Here is a 9,481-nt window from a genome sequence, read left to right as displayed (position 1 = left end):
TTTGTTCTCATGACTTAAAGATGTACATGTTGTAAAAGATCTCTCCAATAGTAATTTTACGAAGTTGACTTAGTAGTGCTCCACAATCCATAAACCTGAATCTCAGTATAATTCCCTAAATACAAATGCCATAAACTTAGCCCTTAAATCATAACTACATTTTTGAATATTCACTTACACCAAAATTACATCTTTTTATTTACAGAGTTTAGTGAATTCATGTCACTTCCTAAAGTGTCTCTGGCTGTATCTAGACATCTCACATTGACTTTTACTTTTCATGAAATTAGTAGTGTTTTTGCTGAGTGAGTTTCCTGGGCTTGGCTGCAATGCAATAGAATAGATAATTGAGGTGTCATAAAGACATTCCACTAGAGGAACTTGAGATACATCCTATGGCATCATCAATCAGAAAAGAACAAATGTTAATCTGCTCGTATATAATAGATCATAAAAAAAAAAAAGTGTAAATTTAAAAAAAAAAAAAAAAAAAAAAAAAAAAGCCTGATACTTCTTGTATTATCCCAGCTTATAAATGCTAAATGAAGGCAGCTCGACAGCTCCTGTGTGCATTACCCCTCACAGGGAAGCTCCCTGTCACAGTGCACACTCCCTGTTGGATATATCAGCTGGGCAATACAGCAGAGCTCAAACATTTAAGTTGTTTAAGCACACAAAGAATCCCATTCAACTCATGGAAGGTGAACATATGTGAGAGCCCTCCACTGGGCAAAGAATGCCTCCTTGTCCTACTGTTTATGCATTGGCTACCTTGGTATTTTCACAGGAATGTTTACTCTGTCACCTGACTACACCTTTAGGCATTTTCCAAATTTTTCTTTCTTAATTCAAACAATTTCAGTCAATATTAGTCAAATCCCTTTTTAGTCTAATACTCAGTGCACCCTGGTCTTCTCAGGAATCCATCCTGCACTTTTGACTCTTCCTCAGTGAGGGGAGAAAATGCAGATGTACTTCAAGTGCAACCACTGTGCTGCTGTCTGCATTCTACAGCTTAAAGAGGCTAGGCCTGAAATAGCTTCAAAATATACATCAAAACATACGGAGAAACAGAGTCCTGTATGCTACCTTGCAAACTAAGTACTCATCCTCAACAGATCTTTGTGGATACATAAAGATTCTGAACTGGCTGCTTTTGTCTGAAGAAAAAGCATCCCAAATGAATGGCTGGAAAACCTAAATGCCTTTAAAAAGGTCTAAGTTACTTTGGAGGGCAGCAAGATCAAGTACCACCTGCAGATATTTCAAAGAAAAAAAATATCTTTTAGGGTTAAATAAAATGGAAACCCCACAGGGCAACTTCAAGTGTGCTGTGGATAAAGAACTAGAACCAGTTAGTGACAGAACCAAAAGGAATTTAAAGAGAGAAATAAATGGAAGCACTAACAAAATTCCCCCCAAAGTTATGAGGCATCAGTGCAACATGCATTCAGCATTCACCTAACTTTGCACACTTTTTTCTTCCCTTTCCCTGTTTAAGTTCTGTTTTGAATATAGGGTTTCTGCCAAGAAACTTGTTAAAAATGTTTATAATGAGCACAGCATGGTTTTTGGATTCTGTAAACAAATACCTTTTTAAAGTTATCTTTTCAGAGACTTAAGATTCACTCGTCGAGGAAGCTCAACATTTTCTTCACTGAAACTTTACGAGTTAGACTTTCTAAAGGGGACATACAAACTTTGATCTATAAACTTTAAAAAGCTGAATTTAAGATTAGGGAGAAGATAAAACACGTCACAGAATTCAAGTGTCAGAATATAACTTGGAGTGTGTGCGTGAAGTAATTTTCTAGTTGTGTTGAATAATCTTAGAACACGAACGTGGTCCTAGGGCACATATGTAACATTTTGATGCTTCCTTGCCCAGGGGCCACGGCTAAGGAGAGGCTTGTTGCAGGCTAATGATCCAATGCAACATTTGTTTCAGCTACGCGTCCCGACATCGCTGCTGGGGCACCACGATGATGGCACACAGGCTATGCCAAAGCCACCCGTGTGGCCCAGCAAAGAGCTGGGAGCTGCTGCTGACCCTCATCACAAGACACAGGAAGGACGAGCCGGTGCCACGCAGTTCCCGCTCGTCCTCACCGCCCAGACCTAGTTTTAAAGCACACGTTAAGCAGGGGCGCAGCAGGGATGACACAGGAAAACACCACACCTGCTCACCGGCTACAAAGCCTGCACGCAGGGAGAGCCGCCACACGGCTGGCAGCCACGCACCCGCAGCCCGCAGTGCCGCGCTCCGAGCGCCGCACGGCCCCCTCAGCCAGGGACCCCCGGCTCGGTACGTGTTGCACTAGAACTCGCCAAAGCCGGCAGCCGCCCTCGCCCGGGGCGGGTGGGCACCGAGGACACCGGCGCCCGCCGGCTTTGCTGCACCGGGGTGGGCGGCGGTTCCCGACCGCGCCGGGCATCCGCACGCCCGCGACAGCGACCCCAGCCCCGGGTACGGACATCCCCTCCACGGCGACCCCCACACATCCGGGGCAGCGGCGGGGCGGAGCGGGGCCGCGCGGGGCGGTCGCCGCCCCTTCCCTGATCCCGCCTCTCCGCGCCGCCGCTGCCGCCGGCGATGGAGACGCGGCGCTGAGCGGGGCTCGGGCGGCAGCGGTGGTGCGCGGGAGAGCGGGCGGGGGCGCCGCCGCCGGCGGCAGCAGCAGCGGGAGCGGCGGAGCGCGGGGCATGCGGAGCGGGCGCCGCCGGGGGGCTGCAGCTGCGGGCTCCGAGGCGCCGAGCGAGGCGGCGGCGGCGGCTCCTCCGCGGGGCTCCGTGTGACCGCGCCGCTGCGCCCGGAGCGCGGCTCCCGGCAGCCGCAGGAAGAGGGGGGCCGAGGCGGCGGCGGTGCGGCGCTGCTTGCCCGGCCGCGGAGCGAGGCGGCGAGCGGAGGCGCCGGCTCCCCGTGGCCGTAGCGGCCGCCGCCGGCAGCCCGGCAGCGCAGCGGCAGCGGCGGCCGCGCCTCAACTTGGTGGTGGTGGTGCGAGGCAGCGGCCGCCGCGACGAGCGGGCGGAGCGCGGCTCGTCCCCGCCGCCGCCCGGAGGATTTACCCTGCGGGACTCTTCTGCTCGGGCGCCCGGTGACAGGCGCGGCAGCGGCGGGGCTGGCGGAGACCCTCGCCTCGCCCCGACGTCCGCCCGGCAGCGACGGAGAGGAGGGCCGAGGTGAGTGTGGGCTCCGGGCGCCTCGGGTTCCGCTTCCCCCCGCCCCACTCCCGGCCGCGCTGGGGCTCGGGGGAAGGGAAGCGCCAAGTTCGGGCAGCGCCGGGCTTCTTCCCTCTCCGGCCGCCTGCGGGAGTGCCGCCGCCTCGGCCGGCCGCCGCTTCCTCCGAGCGCGGTGACCCCGCTGCGGTGCCCGCTCGGGGGCAGCCGGCGCGGGGGACGGGCACACACAGCCTGCGGCTGCCTTCCGGCGGCTCCCCGAGGTGCTCCTGCCGGGCAGCTGGGGACGTCCTGTTGCTGCTTCCAGGGGTCGGGAGCTGCTGTGTGTCAGCAGCCTCCGGCAGCGTGGCTGTGTGTGTGTGCGGGGGGGGGAGTACCAGGGCAGCATCGTCGGCTCTATCTCTTCCCCGCTGTCACATCAAGTTCGTTCAGTTGATGTGTATTACGTAACATGTGACTAATATTTTAGAGTTTATTTTATCTGCTGGGCTCTGGATTAGCCTTGTTTTATTGCTTTTTAATTCATAAGGCTGAAGAGAATCGGGGAAGCTCTCATTCTAATTGGTTGTCCAATGGAACTTGGTTTTCATGTGACTTTGCCAGTGTTGAGAGAGGGTTACTACCTCCTTCCACTCTAGGAAAGCAGAAGTGCGTGTCTTCTGCTCCCTCTACCCCCTCCCCCCTTATGTTATTAAAAATGGGTAAGTTTCTTTAGGTCCCGCTTGTTTTTAGTAGATTCTGGAACCTGCCACTTCGTGAACTTAGAGCGTGAGATACTGAAATAGAAACTGATTTTTGTGCAGCAGCTGCTGAGAGAAATAACTTTTATGGCAATGAACAGGAGTGAAACAGCCTCTTCGATTTGTATAAATGATGTTGGCACTACATGAACTGTAAACGAACATAGCCAACAGCTGTGCAAACCAAAACTATATAACTAACCATGCATTATTATACATTGCTGCTCTCAGCTTCATTCCTTTGCAAAGACATTGAAGATCATGCTACCCTGAACACTTGGAACACCACAGAACTTGTTTTTCTTGTAAATACAAAGAATTACTTATATTGAAGAAAGCACTTCAATTTCTAGTGCCAGCTTCATCATTTTCTGTGACTTGGAATTGTGTCTGTGTCCTCCTGTGATGCTGGCCTTTTATTAAGTGGTATTGCTAACACTTTGCTGCATTTTCTCAGGCTTACCTGTGAAACAGGAATGTAAACCTGAGACAATTATTGTTAGTAGGGAAATTGTGGCAGCATGGCTATCCTCAGAAAAATGATACAAATTTTACCTGGCAAGGACACCGCACACAATTACCCTTGAGATCAAGGTGATAAGGACAGCACATGGAGTATTACTGGATGATGTCTGTCCAAAATTGTAAGCTGCATGAATGAGTACCTTATTCCTCATGTACCTTGTTCTTATAGGAATAGGGCAGTTCAAAGACACTAATGAAAGCCATGAAAATGCTTTGGAAACATCATGTGACAGTAATTTCTTAGCTTAGTGGTGAGGTGGTACTGGTTCGCTTTTATACAAATATTTATTCCTCCCCCTTCATCATCTCAAAGGGAATTTGTTCAGATGAGTTCAGGAATAAGCTATACAGAAAAAGAATGCAGATAATTGAGAATAAATTTTAATACCAAATTGCTGCTTTAGAGAAATAGTATCCTGCTGTCCTTTCATTGTTACATATGTGTTGATAACCTATATGTTAGCTGCAGACATGTTAAATATTTTTCTTTATCACAGAAGGAGTGTAATCTTTCTCTTTGGTGTGAGAACAAAAAGTAGCTCCAGGGACACTCATCTAAAAATAAAGTCCTTCCAAATACTTAAATCCTTTGAATGCAATTTGCATCATGTTTTTTTCAAGAGTCAAGAGATTCTTGGAAGATTTTACATTTTATATTTCTAGCGATTTTTTAAAATTTTTTTTTCATTTTAGGGCATATAGTGTCAGACTGTTCACATAGCACAAAAGTTTGATTCAGAGGAACAAAATGGTATGGTCTTTGGCTCTGCAGTCTTCCCCAGCCTGTGTCTTGAAATGTCTTCTCATGGAAGTGCAGGGACCATCTCTAGATTCAAGCTGAGCTGGATCAGGAGCTGTCACTGCTTATAAAGAAAAGAAATAGCCTACAAATTCAAATAAAATTCTTTTTGTGTGTAAGGTGCATTAAAATACATTTTAATAGTTGTACTGGCTGTTTAAAATGGTGCTGTTTCATACTTAACCAATCACTTCCTTAAGAATTTTGGAGTTCTTTTATCTGTCTTAAATGATAACCAAAATCTGGAAGCATGTGGTGATGTCCTTCAGGCCAAGTTATAATGCATAATTTACATTCCAGTGTTGCTTTTTGATTTTTTTAAAGCTTGTTCGGAAAGAGGTGGTTTTGGTGGCCCCCTCCTCCTTTAAATGGTCAGCATGTTGATTTTAGTATTGAAGTTGTGACTCTGGAGTTCATCTGGATGAATAACTCGTGACAGATATAGCAAGTGTTAAAGAAGGCAAGTGTTGGATGCTTCTGTTATGCTATGTGTCTTGCACCAATACTTAATAGAAGTAGGCTTGGATTATTACATGATACAGTCTTCCTTTCAGTCAATTTTTTCTGTCCTCCTTTGAATATTGATAGATTCTTTATTATAAAGATGCACTAGACATAAGTGAATATTCAGTTATGCATTGTATCAAAAAAGAGTGCCTCTGGACTGTGTACTTCCTGCTTTTACTGAGCAGCATCTTAATTTTTGAGGTGTAAATTATTTTCCTTCTCTTTACATTTAGTCGTCTTATAACTGTGTTTTTTCATGCTTTGTCTTCTGAACCTTTCTGTTGGATTTCTAATTATTTACCTAATCTAATGCTGCAGCAACCTTTTCCAGGTCATCATTAAGAATGAAGCGCTAGTTTTATATGAAGGCAGTTTCGCTAGTGCTTGCCACTGCTGGTTTTGAATCTGGATGCTTTTAATTATCAGCAGCAATGTTCTGATATTGAGCAGAGATCTTCCCTGAGTTCCACAGGGATGCTTGTAATCCTCTTGTTTGTACTAGGCCTACTTAATTTAGAAGGTTGCTGACCATACTGGTAATTATTTAACTTTCAGTGACACTTCTTCTGCATTTATTAACATTGACTTTTATCTGCCAGTGTACATCATGGTTGATTAGCCTCCAGTTGGTTACATTTTTGGAGTTATGTACTTGACTAACCTATATAACTATTAACTTTTCTACTTTCTTTTTCAGCTCATTAATTAATGCTGTTAAATGTTGCTAGCTTTATGGATCCTTGAAGCATCCTGCTGTTAACCTTTTGCCATGTTGAAGTTTGATTACGTATTCCTAATTTGAACTTCCTGTTTCTTAGCTAGGAATAAAATACTTAAAGGAAAATATAACTGAAATCTTGAAAAGATATCTGCAGTGTTGAAATAATGGCTTTTACTCAACTGTTAGCACCAGGTCTATTCCTGTCAGAAGTACTCTAAATTTAGCATCCCCAAATAAAATGTTTTAACTGCATGCTTGTCATAAAAGCACTTTGACACCATCTTCCACTAATTCTGGCATTTTTTCCCCTTTACAGTCTTTCTAGAGAGCTTAATCCATTATGTGAAACCAGCCCATTGTAAAAATCAATGGAATTGATATACTTTTAGCTAATGTATTAAAGAGCTGGCTAACTGCTCTATTATTCACTTTTTGATTACTTAAATACGGTTTTGCAGTATGAAATATGAAGGTTCTTTTGGGGCATTTACTTTTGGCTAAATTGGAAACTTGTGACTTTGAGCACTGCATAAATTATCTCATGCATGTGCTGTTGTAGTAATTCCCAACTCATGGAGGCATTCTTACCATTGGGTTCACATAAAGGTCTTTTTATAACCCACAAAAGAGAATTAGCTTGAATTCTAAAGCCCTGCAACATGCATGATACTGAGTGATGGTTTGTAGTTCCTTGCAGGAAAAGCAATTTTGATTCTTCCTGTCTTTGACCAATGGAATTGAAGTCAGGATGGAACAGGTGTATTTAGCTCATAGCCTCATTTGTCACTGAAAGCAAATGTGCTTGGAGACTTAGTTAAGAAAAGGTAGCCTTGGCAAGGTAGTCTTCCTAAACTGTCTTTTGTTACCATTTACCAACCTTGTTTTTATGACCCAGAGCTTTATTTTCAATTATTAAAAAAACCTCTCACAACTTCTTTTTTTGTTTTTGGGTTTTTTTCCCCTCCTCTCTTTAAGTGGTAGGTAACTGTGATATAGTACTTGATTATGAATTGACTTAAAAATATTATTTTTTTTCTTTTTCCCAAGGTATTTAATTTTGGTATTGGAGTGGTCAGTTTCATTTCTTTGGAATTAAAAAGTTATCCTCAAGAGTAAGAGCTTTGTAATGGTGTCTTTTCACTGGAATCAGTGTTTAATGACCACAGCAACTCTCGCTGATAGTTTCAGCACCTGAGTTTTCTCCTCTATTGTCAGACTACCATTTAAGAGAAATATACAGGTAGGAATTTGAGCACTGCTTGTGTTGTGTTGTCTAATCTGATGGTCCTCATAACATTCGTGTTTGTTCTCCTGTGAGATGGTGCTGCTAGAGAAGAACAGGATAAAGCAGCAGCAGTTTGCTGCTGTGGACATTCAGACTCTGGGACAGGCTCATGTAAAGCTGCTGTGAAGTTCATTCTTAGTTAAGGAGGGAAGTATTTTCATACTTTTATATTTTTTTTCCTTGTGCCATGCTGGTATCAACTTTCAGAAACTTTACTCTTTTAGAAAACTTATCCAAAAGATAAGGCTGTTCAATGTCTTGCTGTCTAGCTGAAAGAACATTAGCATCCTTTGGGGGTTGTATATGTGAACTGCTCTTTTGTTCTTTAATTCTCATTTTGCTTTATAAGACTTCATCCTATAAATTGCAAACCATTGTAATATTGTCAATTTTTTGGGAAAAATTTGCTTTGTTTTCACTAGTACGAATATTGATTAAACTGTGCAAGTGATAGAATCTCTAGGAATTATTTTTTTTTGGATGGGATTTCTTACTGTAGATGAACTTTTAGTGTTTGTTGTACAAATAATATTTCTTTGTAATGGGATGCAGTACTATTTTCATGTTGAGTTCCAATATATCTTCCTGTAACACAGTTCCTGATGTGTAAATGAAGTCATACGACAAAATTTGTCATCGTGGTTTTGTGGAACAATTGAGTCAGAATGATATTCAACATCTAAGTTGCTTATGAAAACTTGTTACAGGCAAGTGAGAGGGTATGTCATGTTCTTTGACTATTTTTTTTTTTTACAGTGCATTAGAATAGACTCCAGAATTTCAGCTGGTACTTCCTGTCAGCCACAGGAATGATGAAAATAACAGTGCATTCGTATCTCTCAATAAGTGGTTTGACAGGAGGCAAGAGTACTGGTCTGAGTTTACAGGCACCACATGATAAAGGCCAACAGAACCTGAAGAACTTGAATCCCAAACTGTTTACTTTTCCATAGCTACAGGTCATTGTTATCTTATCTTCTTTTTCATGCCTGCACTCAGTATGCTAGCAGTGCTTTAGTGCAAATTGTGAATGATAACTAGAATTATGCTGGCAATTAAAGGGAAGGTGATAATGCTAGGATTCTTCCAGGGAGAGGGAAACTAATTTTAGGGTTGGGCTTTTGGTGCGCTTTTTTTTGTTTTGTTTTGTGTGGTTGGGTTTTTTTGGGATTTTTTATCTGGTTTTCAGATTCCTGTGAGGAACAAACCAGGGGATGGCAGGTCGGAATCAATTGTCAATATATATAGAGAGATTTGAAAGTTCTTACTTATTACCTTATTATACCTGAATGGTGAAGCTGATTGAAAAACAAAATGAAAAATTGATCAAATGACCATGGATATCTGTAAAGACAAAGAGGTATTTAGTATTGGTCTGAATAACAGAGTGTGCTGAGTTGGAAAGGACCCACAATGATTGTCGAGTCCAACTCCTGCCCCTGCATAGGACCACTCCCAAGGGTCACACCATGTGCCTGAAAGTATTGTCCAAACACTTCTAGAACCTTGTAAGGCTGGTTGACCACTCCTCTGGGAGGAGTGGCCACTTCCAGTGCCTAAACACTCTCTGTGTGAAGAATCTTTTCTTTATGTCCAACCTAAACCTCCCCAGACACAGCTTCAGGCCATTCCCTCAGATCCTGTCACTGATCATCATAGAAAAGAGAACCGTCTCTCCCCCTCCTCTTCCCCTCACAAGGATGATGAAGACTGCAGTGAGGTCTCCA

General features: G+C 43.7%; 1 protein-coding gene across 2 annotated transcripts in view; it reads left to right on the top strand.

Annotated features, from left to right (window-relative positions):
• The first annotated feature begins 2,576 nt into the window (after window positions 1-2,576).
• Window positions 2,577-9,481, top strand: part of GALNT1 (polypeptide N-acetylgalactosaminyltransferase 1) — an 86,593-nt gene continuing 79,688 nt past the window's right edge. For both annotated transcript variants that reach the window (XM_058830912.1, XM_058830911.1), the window contains exon 1: window positions 2,577-3,180. The gene's annotated coding sequence lies outside the window, so the exon portion shown is untranslated. The remainder of the gene's footprint in view (window positions 3,181-9,481) is intronic.

Source organism: Poecile atricapillus, chromosome 2 (genome assembly GCF_030490865.1).
Source record: "Poecile atricapillus isolate bPoeAtr1 chromosome 2, bPoeAtr1.hap1, whole genome shotgun sequence".
Lineage (NCBI taxonomy): Eukaryota > Metazoa > Chordata > Aves > Passeriformes > Paridae > Poecile > Poecile atricapillus.
The sequence above is the reverse complement of the archived record's forward strand: the minus strand, read 5'-3'. Positions and strand labels throughout refer to the sequence as shown.